Source organism: Orbicella faveolata, unplaced genomic scaffold (assembly GCF_042242905.1).
Source record: "Orbicella faveolata isolate gen_17 unplaced genomic scaffold, um_ofav_v1 contig_4, whole genome shotgun sequence".
Classification (NCBI taxonomy): Eukaryota; Metazoa; Cnidaria; class Anthozoa; order Scleractinia; family Merulinidae; genus Orbicella; species Orbicella faveolata.
Window position 1 is genome coordinate 161,392 of NW_028301569.1, and position 16,413 is coordinate 177,804.

Consider the following 16,413-nt stretch of genomic DNA (forward strand, 5'->3'; position numbering starts at 1 on the left):
GTTTGAGTTGTTTCTTTCGTCTACGACCACACCACAGGGAACGTACCGGTTCTCGTCCGATGACCGAAGTCAAGTTCTGTTGGGCGGCGTCAGTACCTGGCTGGGTGACCACCTGGGAATACGCCGTGTTGTAGACTTTTGGAGCCATTTTGGGACTGGACTCTTCAGAGAAGATTTCCATACGCCTCCACATCATTGATCCCTCTGTTTTCAAAATGTTGTCTTTTTTTTTTGGAATTATTTTTCCAGCAAGTTGACAGCATATTAGAAGATTTTCTTGTTTGATTACAGCACTGCAACACTGAGCAGCACACTGGAGGCAATCTCTTGAATGTGGCTTTGATGACTGACCATTGGAGAGTCGCCCTTTTGTGATTTGAAGTCTTAGCTGGCTTTGGAATCTCTGGGTTAAGTAGCCGAGACGTAATTGGAAATTCATGACAACAGCAATTAAAGGCCTTCCTTCTAAGAGACTTAAAAGAGAGTCCAAGCAATTGGGCAAGGTTTGAGTTGTTTCTTTCGTCTACGACCACACCACAGGGAACGTACCGGTTCTCGTCCGATGACCGAAGTCAAGTCCTGTTGGGCGGCGTCAGTACCTGGCTGGGTGACCACCTGGGAATACGCCGTGTTGTAGACTTTTGGAGCCATTTTGGGACTGGACTCTTCAGAGAAGATTTCCATACGCCTCCACATCATTGATCCCTCTGTTTTCAAAATGTTGTCTTTTTTTTTTGGAATTATTTTTCCAGCAAGTTGACAGCGTATTAGAAGATTTTCTTGTTTGACTACAGCACTGCAACACTGAGCAGCACACTGGAGGCAATCTCTTGAATGTGGCTTTGATGACTGACCATTGGAGAGTCGCCCTTTTGTGATTTGAAGTCTTAGCTGGCTTTGGAATCTCTGGGTTAAGTAGCCGAGACGTAATTGGAAATTCATGACAACAGCAATTAAAGGCCTTCCTTCTAAGAGACTTAAAAGAGAGTCCAAGCAATTGGGCAAGGTTTGAGTTGTTTCTTTCGTCTACGACCACACCACAGGGAACGTACCGGTTCTCGTCCGATGACCGAAGTCAAGTCCTGTTGGGCGGCGTCAGTACCTGGCTGGGTGACCACCTGGGAATACGCCGTGTTGTAGACTTTTGGAGCCATTTTGGGACTGGACTCTTCAGAGAAGATTTCCATACGCCTCCACATCATTGATCCCTCTGTTTTCAAAATGTTGTCTTTTTTTTTTGGAATTATTTTTCCAGCAAGTTGACAGCATATTAGAAGATTTTCTTGTTTGATTACAGCACTGCAACACTGAGCAGCACACTGGAGGCAATCTCTTGAATGTGGCTTTGATGACTGACCATTGGAGAGTCGCCCTTTTGTGATTTGAAGTCTTAGCTGGCTTTGGAATCTCTGGGTTAAGTAGCCGAGACGTAATTGGAAATTCATGACAACAGCAATTAAAGGCCTTCCTTCTAAGAGACTTAAAAGAGAGTCCAAGCAATTGGGCAAGGTTTGAGTTGTTTCTTTCGTCTACGACCACACCACAGGGAACGTACCGGTTCTCGTCCGATGACCGAAGTCAAGTCCTGTTGGGCGGCGTCAGTACCTGGCTGGGTGACCACCTGGGAATACGCCGTGTTGTAGACTTTTGGAGCCATTTTGGGACTGGACTCTTCAGAGAAGATTTCCATACGCCTCCACATCATTGATCCCTCTGTTTTCAAAATGTTGTCTTTTTTTTTTGGAATTATTTTTCCAGCAAGTTGACAGCATATTAGAAGATTTTCTTGTTTGATTACAGCACTGCAACACTGAGCAGCACACTGGAGGCAATCTCTTGAATGTGGCTTTGATGACTGACCATTGGAGAGTCGCCCTTTTGTGATTTGAAGTCTTAGCTGGCTTTGGAATCTCTGGGTTAAGTAGCCGAGACGTAATTGGAAATTCATGACAACAGCAATTAAAGGCCTTCCTTCTAAGAGACTTAAAAGAGAGTCCAAGCAATTGGGCAAGGTTTGAGTTGTTTCTTTCGTCTACGACCACACCACAGGGAACGTACCGGTTCTCGTCCGATGACCGAAGTCAAGTCCTGTTGGGCGGCGTCAGTACCTGGCTGGGTGACCACCTGGGAATACGCCGTGTTGTAGACTTTTGGAGCCATTTTGGGACTGGACTCTTCAGAGAAGATTTCCATACGCCTCCACATCATTGATCCCTCTGTTTTCAAAATGTTGTCTTTTTTTTTTGGAATTATTTTTCCAGCAAGTTGACAGCATATTAGAAGATTTTCTTGTTTGATTACAGCACTGCAACACTGAGCAGCACACTGGAGGCAATCTCTTGAATGTGGCTTTGATGACTGACCATTGGAGAGTCGCCCTTTTGTGATTTGAAGTCTTAGCTGGCTTTGGAATCTCTGGGTTAAGTAGCCGAGACGTAATTGGAAATTCATGACAACAGCAATTAAAGGCCTTCCTTCTAAGAGACTTAAAAGAGAGTCCAAGCAATTGGGCAAGGTTTGAGTTGTTTCTTTCGTCTACGACCACACCACAGGGAACGTACCGGTTCTCGTCCGATGACCGAAGTCAAGTCCTGTTGGGCGGCGTCAGTACCTGGCTGGGTGACCACCTGGGAATACGCCGTGTTGTAGACTTTTGGAGCCATTTTGGGACTGGACTCTTCAGAGAAGATTTCCATACGCCTCCACATCATTGATCCCTCTGTTTTCAAAATGTTGTCTTTTTTTTTTGGAATTATTTTTCCAGCAAGTTGACAGCATATTAGAAGATTTTCTTGTTTGATTACAGCACTGCAACACTGAGCAGCACACTGGAGGCAATCTCTTGAATGTGGCTTTGATGACTGACCATTGGAGAGTCGCCCTTTTGTGATTTGAAGTCTTAGCTGGCTTTGGAATCTCTGGGTTAAGTAGCCGAGACGTAATTGGAAATTCATGACAACAGCAATTAAAGGCCTTCCTTCTAAGAGACTTAAAAGAGAGTCCAAGCAATTGGGCAAGGTTTGAGTTGTTTCTTTCGTCTACGACCACACCACAGGGAACGTACCGGTTCTCGTCCGATGACCGAAGTCAAGTCCTGTTGGGCGGCGTCAGTACCTGGCTGGGTGACCACCTGGGAATACGCCGTGTTGTAGACTTTTGGAGCCATTTTGGGACTGGACTCTTCAGAGAAGATTTCCATACGCCTCCACATCATTGATCCCTCTGTTTTCAAAATGTTGTCTTTTTTTTTTGGAATTATTTTTCCAGCAAGTTGACAGCATATTAGAAGATTTTCTTGTTTGATTACAGCACTGCAACACTGAGCAGCACACTGGAGGCAATCTCTTGAATGTGGCTTTGATGACTGACCATTGGAGAGTCGCCCTTTTGTGATTTGAAGTCTTAGCTGGCTTTGGAATCTCTGGGTTAAGTAGCCGAGACGTAATTGGAAATTCATGACAACAGCAATTAAAGGCCTTCCTTCTAAGAGACTTAAAAGAGAGTCCAAGCAATTGGGCAAGGTTTGAGTTGTTTCTTTCGTCTACGACCACACCACAGGGAACGTACCGGTTCTCGTCCGATGACCGAAGTCAAGTCCTGTTGGGCGGCGTCAGTACCTGGCTGGGTGACCACCTGGGAATACGCCGTGTTGTAGACTTTTGGAGCCATTTTGGGACTGGACTCTTCAGAGAAGATTTCCATACGCCTCCACATCATTGATCCCTCTGTTTTCAAAATGTTGTCTTTTTTTTTGGAATTATTTTTCCAGCAAGTTGACAGCATATTAGAAGATTTTCTTGTTTGATTACAGCACTGCAACACTGAGCAGCACACTGGAGGCAATCTCTTGAATGTGGCTTTGATGACTGACCATTGGAGAGTCGCCCTTTTGTGATTTGAAGTCTTAGCTGGCTTTGGAATCTCTGGGTTAAGTAGCCGAGACGTAATTGGAAATTCATGACAACAGCAATTAAAGGCCTTCCTTCTAAGAGACTTAAAAGAGAGTCCAAGCAATTGGGCAAGGTTTGAGTTGTTTCTTTCGTCTACGACCACACCACAGGGAACGTACCGGTTCTCGTCCGATGACCGAAGTCAAGTCCTGTTGGGCGGCATCAGTACCTTGCTGGGTGACCACCTGGGAATACGCCGTGTTGTAGACTTTTGGAGCCATTTTGGGACTGGACTCTTCAGAGAAGATTTCCATACGCCTCCACATCATTGATCCCTCTGTTTTCAAAATGTTGTCTTTTTTTTTTGGAATTATTTTTCCAGCAAGTTGACAGCATATTAGAAGATTTTCTTGTTTGATTACAGCACTGCAACACTGAGCAGCACACTGGAGGCAATCTCTTGAATGTGGCTTTGATGACTGACCATTGGAGAGTCGCCCTTTTGTGATTTGAAGTCTTAGCTGGCTTTGGAATCTCTGGGTTAAGTAGCCGAGACGTAATTGGAAATTCATGACAACAGCAATTAAAGGCCTTCCTTCTAAGAGACTTAAAAGAGAGTCCAAGCAATTGGGCAAGGTTTGAGTTGTTTCTTTCGTCTACGACCACACCACAGGGAACGTAGCGGTTCTCGTCCGATGACCGAAGTCAAGTCCTGTTGGGCGGCGTCAGTACCTGGCTGGATGACCACCTGGGAATACGCCGTGTTGTAGACTTTTGGAGCCATTTTGGGACTGGACTCTTCAGAGAAGATTTCCATACGCCTCCACATCATTGATCCCTCTGTTTTCAAAATGTTGTCTTTTTTTTTTGGAATTATTTTTCCAGCAAGTTGACAGCATATTAGAAGATTTTCTTGTTTGATTACAGCACTGCAACACTGAGCAGCACACTGGAGGCAATCTCTTGAATGTGGCTTTGATGACTGACCATTGGAGAGTCGCCCTTTTGTGATTTGAAGTCTTAGCTGGCTTTGGAATCTCTGGGTTAAGTAGCCGAGACGTAATTGGAAATTCATGACAACAGCAATTAAAGGCCTTCCTTCTAAGAGACTTAAAAGAGAGTCCAAGCAATTGGGCAAGGTTTGAGTTGTTTCTTTCGTCTACGACCACACCACAGGGAACTTAGCGGTTCTCGTCCGATGACCGAAGTCAAGTCCTGTTGGGCGGCGTCAGTACCTGGCTGGGTGACCACCTGGGAATACGCCGTGTTGTAGACTTTTGGAGCCATTTTGGGACTGGACTCTTCAGAGAAGATTTCCATACGCCTCCACATCATTGATCCCTCTGTTTTCAAAATGTTGTCTTTTTTTTTTGGAATTATTTTTCCAGCAAGTTGACAGCATATTAGAAGATTTTCTTGTTTGATTACAGCACTGCAACACTGAGCAGCACACTGGAGGCAATCTCTTGAATGTGGCTTTGATGACTGACCATTGGAGAGTCGCCCTTTTGTGATTTGAAGTCTTAGCTGGCTTTGGAATCTCTGGGTTAAGTAGCCGAGACGTAATTGGAAATTCATGACAACAGCAATTAAAGGCCTTCCTTCTAAGAGACTTAAAAGAGAGTCCAAGCAATTGGGCAAGGTTTGAGTTGTTTCTTTCGTCTACGACCACACCACAGGGAACGTACCGGTTCTCGTCCGATGACCGAAGTCAAGTCCTGTTGGGCGGCGTCAGTACCTGGCTGGGTGACCACCTGGGAATACGCCGTGTTGTAGACTTTTGGAGCCATTTTGGGACTGGACTCTTCAGAGAAGATTTCCATACGCCTCCACATCATTGATCCCTCTGTTTTCAAAATGTTGTCTTTTTTTTTTTTGGAATTATTTTTCCAGCAAGTTGACAGCATATTAGAAGATTTTCTTGTTTGATTACAGCACTGCAACACTGAGCAGCACACTGGAGGCAATCTCTTGAATGTGGCTTTGATGACTGACCATTGGAGAGTCGCCCTTTTGTGATTTGAAGTCTTAGCTGGCTTTGGAATCTCTGGGTTAAGTAGCCGAGACGTAATTGGAAATTCATGACAACAGCAATTAAAGGCCTTCCTTCTAAGAGACTTAAAAGAGAGTCCAAGCAATTGGGCAAGGTTTGAGTTGTTTCTTTCGTCTACGACCACACCACAGGGAACGTACCGGTTCTCGTCCGATGACCGAAGTCAAGTCCTGTTGGGCGGCGTCAGTACCTGGCTGGGTGACCACCTGGGAATACGCCGTGTTGTAGACTTTTGGAGCCATTTTGGGACTGGACTCTTCAGAGAAGATTTCCATACGCCTCCACATCATTGATCCCTCTGTTTTCAAAATGTTGTCTTTTTTTTTTGGAATTATTTTTCCAGCAAGTTGACAGCATATTAGAAGATTTTCTTGTTTGATTACAGCACTGCAACACTGAGCAGCACACTGGAGGCAATCTCTTGAATGTGGCTTTGATGACTGACCATTGGAGAGTCGCCCTTTTGTGATTTGAAGTCTTAGCTGGCTTTGGAATCTCTGGGTTAAGTAGCCGAGACGTAATTGGAAATTCATGACAACAGCAATTAAAGGCCTTCCTTCTAAGAGACTTAAAAGAGAGTCCAAGCAATTGGGCAAGGTTTGAGTTGTTTCTTTCGTCTACGACCACACCACAGGGAACGTACCGGTTCTCGTCCGATGACCGAAGTCAAGTCCTGTTGGGCGGCGTCAGTACCTGGCTGGGTGACCACCTGGGAATACGCCGTGTTGTAGACTTTTGGAGCCATTTTGGAACTGGACTCTTCAGAGAAGATTTCCATACGCCTCCACATCATTGATCCCTCTGTTTTCAAAATGTTGTCTTTTTTTTTTGGAATTATTTTTCCAGCAAGTTGACAGCATATTATAAGATTTTCTTGTTTGATTACAGCACTGCAACACTGAGCAGCACACTGGAGGCAATCTCTTGAATGTGGCTTTGATGACTGACCATTGGAGAGTCGCCCTTTTGTGATTTGAAGTCTTAGCTGGCTTTGGAATCTCTGGGTTAAGTAGCCGAGACGTAATTGGAAATTCATGACAACAGCAATTAAAGGCCTTCCTTCTAAGAGACTTAAAAGAGAGTCCAAGCAATTGGGCAAGGTTTGAGTTGTTTCTTTCGTCTACGACCACACCACAGGGAACGTACCGGTTCTCGTCCGATGACCGAAGTCAAGTCCTGTTGGGCGGCGTCAGTACCTGGCTGGGTGACCACCTGGGAATACGCCGTGTTGTAGAGTTTTGGACCCATTTTGGGACTGGACTCTTCAGAGAAGATTTCCATACGCCTCCACATCATTGATCCCTCTGTTTTCAAAATGTTGTCTTTTTTTTTGGAATTATTTTTCCAGCAAGTTGACAGCATATTAGAAGATTTTCTTGTTTGATTACAGCACTGCAACACTGAGCAGCACACTGGAGGCAATCTCTTGAATGTGGCTTTGATGACTGACCATTGGAGAGTCGCCCTTTTGTGATTTGAAGTCTTAGCTGGCTTTGGAATCTCTGGGTTAAGTAGCCGAGACGTAATTGGAAATTCATGACAACAGCAATTAAAGGCCTTCCTTCTAAGAGACTTAAAAGAGAGTCCAAGCAATTGGGCAAGGTTTGAGTTGTTTCTTTCGTCTACGACCACACCACAGGGAACGTACCGGTTCTCGTCCGATCACCGAAGTCAAGTTCTGTTGGGCGGCGTCAGTACCTGGCTGGGTGACCACCTGGGAATACGCCGTGTTGTAGACTTTTGGAGCCATTTTGGGACTGGACTCTTCAGAGAAGATTTCCATACGCCTCCACATCATTGATCCCTCTGTTTTCAAAATGTTGTCTTTTTTTTGGAATTATATTTCCAGCAAGTTGACAGCATATTAGAAGATTTTCTTGTTTGATTACAGCACTGCAACACTGAGCAGCACACTGGAGGCAATCTCTTGAATGTGGCTTTGATGACTGACCATTGGAGAGTCGCCCTTTTGTGATTTGAAGTCTTAGCTGGCTTTGGAATCTCTGGGTTAAGTAGCCGAGACGTAATTGGAAATTCATGACAACAGCAATTAAAGGCCTTCCTTCTAAGAGACTTAAAAGAGAGTCCAAGCAATTGGGCAAGGTTTGAGTTGTTTCTTTCGTCTACGACCACACCACAGGGAACGTACCGGTTCTCGTCCGATGACCGAAGTCAAGTCCTGTTGGGCGGCGTCAGTACCTGGCTGGGTGACCACCTGGGAATACGCCGTGTTGTAGACTTTTGGAGCCATTTTGGGACTGGACTCTTCAGAGAAGATTTCCATACGCCTCCACATCATTGATCCCTCTGTTTTCAAAATGTTGTCTTTTTTTTTTGGAATTATTTTTCCAGCAAGTTGACAGCATATTAGAAGATTTTCTTGTTTGATTACAGCACTGCAACACTGAGCAGCACACTGGAGGCAATCTCTTGAATGTGGCTTTGATGACTGACCATTGGAGAGTCGCCCTTTTGTGATTTGAAGTCTTAGCTGGCTTTGGAATCTCTGGGTTAAGTAGCCGAGACGTAATTGGAAATTCATGACAACAGCAATTAAAGGCCTTCCTTCTAAGAGACTTAAAAGAGAGTCCAAGCAATTGGGCAAGGTTTGAGTTGTTTCTTTCGTCTACGACCACACCACAGGGAACGTACCGGTTCTCGTCCGATGACCGAAGTCAAGTCCTGTTGGGCGGCGTCAGTACCTGGCTGGGTGACCACCTGGGAATACGCCGTGTTGTAGACTTTTGGAGCCATTTTGGGACTGGACTCTTCAGAGAAGATTTCCATACGCCTCCACATCATTGATCCCTCTGTTTTCAAAATGTTGTCTTTTTTTTTTTGGAATTATTTTTCCAGCAAGTTGACAGCATATTAGAAGATTTTCTTGTTTGATTACAGCACTGCAACACTGAGCAGCACACTGGAGGCAATCTCTTGAATGTGGCTTTGATGACTGACCATTGGAGAGTCGCCCTTTTGTGATTTGAAGTCTTAGCTGGCTTTGGAATCTCTGGGTTAAGTAGCCGAGACGTAATTGGAAATTCATGACAACAGCAATTAAAGGCCTTCCTTCTAAGAGACTTAAAAGAGAGTCCAAGCAATTGGGCAAGGTTTGAGTTGTTTCTTTCGTCTACGACCACACCACAGGGAACGTACCGGTTCTCGTCCGATGACCGAAGTCAAGTCCTGTTGGGCGGCGTCAGTACCTGGCTGGGTGACCACCTGGGAATACGCCGTGTTGTAGACTTTTGGAGCCATTTTGGGACTGGACTCTTCAGAGAAGATTTCCATACGCCTCCACATCATTGATCCCTCTGTTTTCAAAATGTTGTCTTTTTTTTTTGGAATTATTTTTCCAGCAAGTTGACAGCATATTAGAAGATTTTCTTGTTTGATTACAGCACTGCAACACTGAGCAGCACACTGGAGGCAATCTCTTGAATGTGGCTTTGATGACTGACCATTGGAGAGTCGCCCTTTTGTGATTTGAAGTCTTAGCTGGCTTTGGAATCTCTGAGTTAAGTAGCCGAGACGTAATTGGAAATTCATGACAACAGCAATTAAAGGCCTTCCTTCTAAGAGACTTAAAAGAGAGTCCAAGCAATTGGGCAAGGTTTGAGTTGTTTCTTTCGTCTACGACCACACCACAGGGAACGTACCGGTTCTCGTCCGATGACCGAAGTCAAGTCCTGTTGGGCGGCGTCAGTACCTGGCTGGGTGACCACCTGGGAATACGCCGTGTTGTAGACTTTTGGAGCCATTTTGGGACTGGACTCTTCAGAGAAGATTTCCATACGCCTCCACATCATTGATCCCTCTGTTTTCAAAATGTTGTCTTTTTTTTTTGGAATTATTTTTCCAGCAAGTTGACAGCATATTAGAAGATTTTCTTGTTTGATTACAGCACTGCAACACTGAGCAGCACACTGGAGGCAATCTCTTGAATGTGGCTTTGATGACTGACCATTGGAGAGTCGCCCTTTTGTGATTTGAAGTCTTAGCTGGCTTTGGAATCTCTGGGTTAAGTAGCCGAGACGTAATTGGAAATTCATGACAACAGCAATTAAAGGCCTTCCTTCTAAGAGACTTAAAAGAGAGTCCAAGCAATTGGGCAAGGTTTGAGTTGTTTCTTTCGTCTACGACCACACCACAGGGAACGTACCGGTTCTCGTCCGATGACCGAAGTCAAGTTCTGTTGGGCGGCGTCAGTACCTGGCTGGGTGACCACCTGGGAATACGCCGTGTTGTAGACTTTTGGAGCCATTTTGGGACTGGACTCTTCAGAGAAGATTTCCATACGCCTCCACATCATTGATCCCTCTGTTTTCAAAATGTTGTCTTTTTTTTTGGAATTATATTTCCAGCAAGTTGACAGCATATTAGAAGATTTTCTTGTTTGATTACAGCACTGCAACACTGAGCAGCACACTGGAGGCAATCTCTTGAATGTGGCTTTGATGACTGACCATTGGAGAGTCGCCCTTTTGTGATTTGAAGTCTTAGCTGGCTTTGGAATCTCTGGGTTAAGTAGCCGAGACGTAATTGGAAATTCATGACAACAGCAATTAAAGGCCTTCCTTCTAAGAGACTTAAAAGAGAGTCCAAGCAATTGGGCAAGGTTTGAGTTGTTTCTTTCGTCTACGACCACACCACAGGGAACGTACCGGTTCTCGTCCGATGACCGAAGTCAAGTCCTGTTGGGCGGCGTCAGTACCTGGCTGGGTGACCACCTGGGAATACGCCGTGTTGTAGACTTTTGGAGCCATTTTGGGACTGGACTCTTCAGAGAAGATTTCCATACGCCTCCACATCATTGATCCCTCTGTTTTCAAAATGTTGTCTTTTTTTTTTGGAATTATTTTTCCAGCAAGTTGACAGCGTATTAGAAGATTTTCTTGTTTGATTACAGCACTGCAACACTGAGCAGCACACTGGAGGCAATCTCTTGAATGTGGCTTTGATGACTGACCATTGGAGAGTCGCCCTTTTGTGATTTGAAGTCTTAGCTGGCTTTGGAATCTCTGGGTTAAGTAGCCGAGACGTAATTGGAAATTCATGACAACAGCAATTAAAGGCCTTCCTTCTAAGAGACTTAAAAGAGAGTCCAAGCAATTGGGCAAGGTTTGAGTTGTTTCTTTCGTCTACGACCACACCACAGGGAACGTACCGGTTCTCGTCCGATGACCGAAGTCAAGTCCTGTTGGGCGGCGTCAGTACCTGGCTGGGTGACCACCTGGGAATACGCCGTGTTGTAGACTTTTGGAGCCATTTTGGGACTGGACTCTTCAGAGAAGATTTCCATACGCCTCCACATCATTGATCCCTCTGTTTTCAAAATGTTGTCTTTTTTTTTTGGGATTATTTTTCCAGCAAGTTGACAGCATATTAGAAGATTTTCTTGTTTGATTACAGCACTGCAACACTGAGCAGCACACTGGAGGCAATCTCTTGAATGTGGCTTTGATGACTGACCATTGGAGAGTCGCCCTTTTGTGATTTGAAGTCTTAGCTGGCTTTGGAATCTCTGGGTTAAGTAGCCGAGACGTAATTGGAAATTCATGACAACAGCAATTAAAGGCCTTCCTTCTAAGAGACTTAAAAGAGAGTCCAAGCAATTGGGCAAGGTTTGAGTTGTTTCTTTCGTCTACGACCACACCACAGGGAACGTACCGGTTCTCGTCCGATGACCGAAGTCAAGTCCTGTTGGGCGGCGTCAGTACCTGGCTGGGTGACCACCTGGGAATACGCCGTGTTGTAGACTTTTGGAGCCATTTTGGGACTGGACTCTTCAGAGAAGATTTCCATACGCCTCCACATCATTGATCCCTCTGTTTTCAAAATGTTGTCTTTTTTTTTTGGAATTATTTTTCCAGCAAGTTGACAGCATATTAGAAGATTTTCTTGTTTGATTACAGCACTGCAACACTGAGCAGCACACTGGAGGCAATCTCTTGAATGTGGCTTTGATGACTGACCATTGGAGAGTCGCCCTTTTGTGATTTGAAGTCTTAGCTGGCTTTGGAATCTCTGGGTTAAGTAGCCGAGACGTAATTGGAAATTCATGACAACAGCAATTAAAGGCCTTCCTTCTAAGAGACTTAAAAGAGAGTCCAAGCAATTGGGCAAGGTTTGAGTTGTTTCTTTCGTCTACGACCACACCACAGGGAACGTACCGGTTCTCGTCCGATGACCGAAGTCAAGTCCTGTTGGGCGGCGTCAGTACCTGGCTGGGTGACCACCTGGGAATACGCCGTGTTGTAGACTTTTGGAGCCATTTTGGGACTGGACTCTTCAGAGAAGATTTCCATACGCCTCCACATCATTGATCCCTCTGTTTTCAAAATGTTGTCTTTTTTTTTTGGAATTATTTTTCCAGCAAGTTGACAGCATATTAGAAGATTTTCTTGTTTGATTACAGCACTGCAACACTGAGCAGCACACTGGAGGCAATCTCTTGAATGTGGCTTTGATGACTGACCATTGGAGAGTCGCCCTTTTGTGATTTGAAGTCTTAGCTGGCTTTGGAATCTCTGGGTTAAGTAGCCGAGACGTAATTGGAAATTCATGACAACAGCAATTAAAGGCCTTCCTTCTAAGAGACTTAAAAGAGAGTCCAAGCAATTGGGCAAGGTTTGAGTTGTTTCTTTCGTCTACGACCACACCACAGGGAACGTACCGGTTCTCGTCCGATGACCGAAGTCAAGTCCTGTTGGGCGGCGTCAGTACCTGGCTGGGTGACCACCTGGGAATACGCCGTGTTGTAGACTTTTGGAGCCATTTTGGAACTGGACTCTTCAGAGAAGATTTCCATACGCCTCCACATCATTGATCCCTCTGTTTTCAAAATGTTGTCTTTTTTTTTTGGAATTATTTTTCCAGCAAGTTGACAGCATATTATAAGATTTTCTTGTTTGATTACAGCACTGCAACACTGAGCAGCACACTGGAGGCAATCTCTTGAATGTGGCTTTGATGACTGACCATTGGAGAGTCGCCCTTTTGTGATTTGAAGTCTTAGCTGGCTTTGGAATCTCTGGGTTAAGTAGCCGAGACGTAATTGGAAATTCATGACAACAGCAATTAAAGGCCTTCCTTCTAAGAGACTTAAAAGAGAGTCCAAGCAATTGGGCAAGGTTTGAGTTGTTTCTTTCGTCTACGACCACACCACAGGGAACGTACCGGTTCTCGTCCGATGACCGAAGTCAAGTCCTGTTGGGCGGCGTCAGTACCTGGCTGGGTGACCACCTGGGAATACGCCGTGTTGTAGAGTTTTGGACCCATTTTGGGACTGGACTCTTCAGAGAAGATTTCCATACGCCTCCACATCATTGATCCCTCTGTTTTCAAAATGTTGTCTTTTTTTTTGGAATTATTTTTCCAGCAAGTTGACAGCATATTAGAAGATTTTCTTGTTTGATTACAGCACTGCAACACTGAGCAGCACACTGGAGGCAATCTCTTGAATGTGGCTTTGATGACTGACCATTGGAGAGTCGCCCTTTTGTGATTTGAAGTCTTAGCTGGCTTTGGAATCTCTGGGTTAAGTAGCCGAGACGTAATTGGAAATTCATGACAACAGCAATTAAAGGCCTTCCTTCTAAGAGACTTAAAAGAGAGTCCAAGCAATTGGGCAAGGTTTGAGTTGTTTCTTTCGTCTACGACCACACCACAGGGAACGTACCGGTTCTCGTCCGATCACCGAAGTCAAGTTCTGTTGGGCGGCGTCAGTACCTGGCTGGGTGACCACCTGGGAATACGCCGTGTTGTAGACTTTTGGAGCCATTTTGGGACTGGACTCTTCAGAGAAGATTTCCATACGCCTCCACATCATTGATCCCTCTGTTTTCAAAATGTTGTCTTTTTTTTTGGAATTATATTTCCAGCAAGTTGACAGCATATTAGAAGATTTTCTTGTTTGATTACAGCACTGCAACACTGAGCAGCACACTGGAGGCAATCTCTTGAATGTGGCTTTGATGACTGACCATTGGAGAGTCGCCCTTTTGTGATTTGAAGTCTTAGCTGGCTTTGGAATCTCTGGGTTAAGTAGCCGAGACGTAATTGGAAATTCATGACAACAGCAATTAAAGGCCTTCCTTCTAAGAGACTTAAAAGAGAGTCCAAGCAATTGGGCAAGGTTTGAGTTGTTTCTTTCGTCTACGACCACACCACAGGGAACGTACCGGTTCTCGTCCGATGACCGAAGTCAAGTCCTGTTGGGCGGCGTCAGTACCTGGCTGGGTGACCACCTGGGAATACGCCGTGTTGTAGACTTTTGGAGCCATTTTGGGACTGGACTCTTCAGAGAAGATTTCCATACGCCTCCACATCATTGATCCCTCTGTTTTCAAAATGTTGTCTTTTTTTTTTGGAATTATTTTTCCAGCAAGTTGACAGCATATTAGAAGATTTTCTTGTTTGATTACAGCACTGCAACACTGAGCAGCACACTGGAGGCAATCTCTTGAATGTGGCTTTGATGACTGACCATTGGAGAGTCGCCCTTTTGTGATTTGAAGTCTTAGCTGGCTTTGGAATCTCTGGGTTAAGTAGCCGAGACGTAATTGGAAATTCATGACAACAGCAATTAAAGGCCTTCCTTCTAAGAGACTTAAAAGAGAGTCCAAGCAATTGGGCAAGGTTTGAGTTGTTTCTTTCGTCTACGACCACACCACAGGGAACGTACCGGTTCTCGTCCGATGACCGAAGTCAAGTCCTGTTGGGCGGCGTCAGTACCTGGCTGGGTGACCACCTGGGAATACGCCGTGTTGTAGACTTTTGGAGCCATTTTGGGACTGGACTCTTCAGAGAAGATTTCCATACGCCTCCACATCATTGATCCCTCTGTTTTCAAAATGTTGTCTTTTTTTTTTGGAATTATTTTTCCAGCAAGTTGACAGCATATTAGAAGATTTTCTTGTTTGATTACAGCACTGCAACACTGAGCAGCACACTGGAGGCAATCTCTTGAATGTGGCTTTGATGACTGACCATTGGAGAGTCGCCCTTTTGTGATTTGAAGTCTTAGCTGGCTTTGGAATCTCTGGGTTAAGTAGCCGAGACGTAATTGGAAATTCATGACAACAGCAATTAAAGGCCTTCCTTCTAAGAGACTTAAAAGAGAGTCCAAGCAATTGGGCAAGGTTTGAGTTGTTTCTTTCGTCTACGACCACACCACAGGGAACGTAGCGGTTCTCGTCCGATGACCGAAGTCAAGTCCTGTTGGGCGGCGTCAGTACCTGGCTGGGTGACCACCTGGGAATACGCCGTGTTGTAGACTTTTGGAGCCATTTTGGGACTGGACTCTTCAGAGAAGATTTCCATACGCCTCCACATCATTGATCCCTCTGTTTTCAAAATGTTGTCTTTTTTTTTTTGGAATTATTTTTCCAGCAAGTTGACAGCATATTAGAAGATTTTCTTGTTTGATTACAGCACTGCAACACTGAGCAGCACACTGGAGGCAATCTCTTGAATGTGGCTTTGATGACTGACCATTGGAGAGTCGCCCTTTTGTGATTTGAAGTCTTAGCTGGCTTTGGAATCTCTGGGTTAAGTAGCCGAGACGTAATTGGAAATTCATGACAACAGCAATTAAAGGCCTTCCTTCTAAGAGACTTAAAAGAGAGTCCAAGCAATTGGGCAAGGTTTGAGTTGTTTCTTTCGTCTACGACCACACCACAGGGAACGTACCGGTTCTCGTCCGATGACCGAAGTCAAGTCCTGTTGGGCGGCGTCAGTACCTGGCTGGGTGACCACCTGGGAATACGCCGTGTTGTAGACTTTTGGAGCCATTTTGGGACTGGACTCTTCAGAGAAGATTTCCATACGCCTCCACATCATTGATCCCTCTGTTTTCAAAATGTTGTCTTTTTTTTTTGGAATTATTTTTCCAGCAAGTTGACAGCATATTAGAAGATTTTCTTGTTTGATTACAGCACTGCAACACTGAGCAGCACACTGGAGGCAATCTCTTGAATGTGGCTTTGATGACTGACCATTGGAGAATCGCCCTTTTGTGATTTGAAATCTTAGCTGGCTTTGGAATCTCTGGGTTAAGTAGCCGAGACGTAATTGGAAATTCATGACAACAGCAATTAAAGGCCTTCCTTCTAAGAGACTTAAAAGAGAGTCCAAGCAATTGGGCAAGGTTTGAGTTGTTTCTTTCGTCTACGACCACACCACAGGGAACGTACCGGTTCTCGTCCGATCACCGAAGTCAAGTCCTGTTGGGCGGCGTCAGTACCTGGCTGGGTGACCACCTGGGAATACGCCGTGTTGTAGACTTTTGGAGCCATTTTGGGACTGGACTCTTCAGAGAAGATTTCCATACGCCTCCAAATCATTGATCCCTCTGTTTTCAAAATGTTGTCTTTTTTTTTTGGAATTATTTTTCCAGCAAGTTGACAGCATATTAGAAGATTTTCTTGTTTGATTACAGCACTGCAACACTGAGCAGCACACTGGAGG

The 16,413-nt window shown here is 44.9% G+C and overlaps 1 non-coding gene and 32 pseudogenes across 1 annotated transcript; all 33 read left to right on the plus strand.

The window, feature by feature from the left end:
• Nucleotides 1-18: 18 nt before the first annotated feature.
• LOC149100653 (5S ribosomal RNA) lies at nucleotides 19-137 on the plus strand (annotated as a pseudogene).
• Nucleotides 138-521: 384 nt separating this feature from the next.
• On the plus strand, nucleotides 522-640 carry LOC149100654 (5S ribosomal RNA; annotated as a pseudogene).
• A 384-nt stretch (nucleotides 641-1,024) lies between these two features.
• LOC149100655 (5S ribosomal RNA) lies at nucleotides 1,025-1,143 on the plus strand (annotated as a pseudogene).
• A 384-nt stretch (nucleotides 1,144-1,527) lies between these two features.
• Nucleotides 1,528-1,646, plus strand: LOC149100656 (5S ribosomal RNA; annotated as a pseudogene).
• A 384-nt stretch (nucleotides 1,647-2,030) lies between these two features.
• On the plus strand, nucleotides 2,031-2,149 carry LOC149100657 (5S ribosomal RNA; annotated as a pseudogene).
• Nucleotides 2,150-2,533: 384 nt separating this feature from the next.
• LOC149100658 (5S ribosomal RNA) lies at nucleotides 2,534-2,652 on the plus strand (annotated as a pseudogene).
• Nucleotides 2,653-3,036: 384 nt separating this feature from the next.
• On the plus strand, nucleotides 3,037-3,155 carry LOC149100659 (5S ribosomal RNA; annotated as a pseudogene).
• A 384-nt stretch (nucleotides 3,156-3,539) lies between these two features.
• On the plus strand, nucleotides 3,540-3,658 carry LOC149100660 (5S ribosomal RNA; annotated as a pseudogene).
• A 383-nt stretch (nucleotides 3,659-4,041) lies between these two features.
• On the plus strand, nucleotides 4,042-4,160 carry LOC149100661 (5S ribosomal RNA; annotated as a pseudogene).
• Nucleotides 4,161-4,544: 384 nt separating this feature from the next.
• LOC149100662 (5S ribosomal RNA) lies at nucleotides 4,545-4,663 on the plus strand (annotated as a pseudogene).
• Nucleotides 4,664-5,047: 384 nt separating this feature from the next.
• LOC149100663 (5S ribosomal RNA) lies at nucleotides 5,048-5,166 on the plus strand (annotated as a pseudogene).
• A 384-nt stretch (nucleotides 5,167-5,550) lies between these two features.
• On the plus strand, nucleotides 5,551-5,669 carry LOC149100664 (5S ribosomal RNA; annotated as a pseudogene).
• A 386-nt stretch (nucleotides 5,670-6,055) lies between these two features.
• LOC149100665 (5S ribosomal RNA) lies at nucleotides 6,056-6,174 on the plus strand (annotated as a pseudogene).
• Nucleotides 6,175-6,558: 384 nt separating this feature from the next.
• LOC149100666 (5S ribosomal RNA) lies at nucleotides 6,559-6,677 on the plus strand (annotated as a pseudogene).
• Nucleotides 6,678-7,061: 384 nt separating this feature from the next.
• LOC149100667 (5S ribosomal RNA) lies at nucleotides 7,062-7,180 on the plus strand (annotated as a pseudogene).
• A 383-nt stretch (nucleotides 7,181-7,563) lies between these two features.
• LOC149100668 (5S ribosomal RNA) lies at nucleotides 7,564-7,682 on the plus strand (annotated as a pseudogene).
• A 382-nt stretch (nucleotides 7,683-8,064) lies between these two features.
• On the plus strand, nucleotides 8,065-8,183 carry LOC149100669 (5S ribosomal RNA; annotated as a pseudogene).
• Nucleotides 8,184-8,567: 384 nt separating this feature from the next.
• On the plus strand, nucleotides 8,568-8,686 carry LOC149100670 (5S ribosomal RNA; annotated as a pseudogene).
• A 385-nt stretch (nucleotides 8,687-9,071) lies between these two features.
• On the plus strand, nucleotides 9,072-9,190 carry LOC149100671 (5S ribosomal RNA; annotated as a pseudogene).
• Nucleotides 9,191-9,574: 384 nt separating this feature from the next.
• Nucleotides 9,575-9,693, plus strand: LOC149100672 (5S ribosomal RNA; annotated as a pseudogene).
• A 384-nt stretch (nucleotides 9,694-10,077) lies between these two features.
• LOC149100673 (5S ribosomal RNA) lies at nucleotides 10,078-10,196 on the plus strand (annotated as a pseudogene).
• A 383-nt stretch (nucleotides 10,197-10,579) lies between these two features.
• Nucleotides 10,580-10,698, plus strand: LOC149100674 (5S ribosomal RNA; annotated as a pseudogene).
• A 384-nt stretch (nucleotides 10,699-11,082) lies between these two features.
• On the plus strand, nucleotides 11,083-11,201 carry LOC149100675 (5S ribosomal RNA; annotated as a pseudogene).
• Nucleotides 11,202-11,585: 384 nt separating this feature from the next.
• LOC149100676 (5S ribosomal RNA) lies at nucleotides 11,586-11,704 on the plus strand (annotated as a pseudogene).
• A 384-nt stretch (nucleotides 11,705-12,088) lies between these two features.
• LOC149100677 (5S ribosomal RNA) lies at nucleotides 12,089-12,207 on the plus strand (annotated as a pseudogene).
• A 384-nt stretch (nucleotides 12,208-12,591) lies between these two features.
• Nucleotides 12,592-12,710, plus strand: LOC149100678 (5S ribosomal RNA; annotated as a pseudogene).
• Nucleotides 12,711-13,094: 384 nt separating this feature from the next.
• On the plus strand, nucleotides 13,095-13,213 carry LOC149100679 (5S ribosomal RNA; annotated as a pseudogene).
• Nucleotides 13,214-13,596: 383 nt separating this feature from the next.
• On the plus strand, nucleotides 13,597-13,715 carry LOC149100680 (5S ribosomal RNA; annotated as a pseudogene).
• Nucleotides 13,716-14,098: 383 nt separating this feature from the next.
• On the plus strand, nucleotides 14,099-14,217 carry LOC149100681 (5S ribosomal RNA; annotated as a pseudogene).
• A 384-nt stretch (nucleotides 14,218-14,601) lies between these two features.
• LOC149100682 (5S ribosomal RNA) lies at nucleotides 14,602-14,720 on the plus strand (annotated as a pseudogene).
• A 384-nt stretch (nucleotides 14,721-15,104) lies between these two features.
• LOC149100683 (5S ribosomal RNA) lies at nucleotides 15,105-15,223 on the plus strand (annotated as a pseudogene).
• Nucleotides 15,224-15,608: 385 nt separating this feature from the next.
• LOC149100684 (5S ribosomal RNA) lies at nucleotides 15,609-15,727 on the plus strand (annotated as a pseudogene).
• A 384-nt stretch (nucleotides 15,728-16,111) lies between these two features.
• LOC149100685 (5S ribosomal RNA) lies at nucleotides 16,112-16,230 on the plus strand. The gene has a single exon (XR_016203202.1). It is a non-coding gene; the product is annotated as a 5S ribosomal RNA (ribosomal RNA).
• Nucleotides 16,231-16,413: the final 183 nt, after the last annotated feature.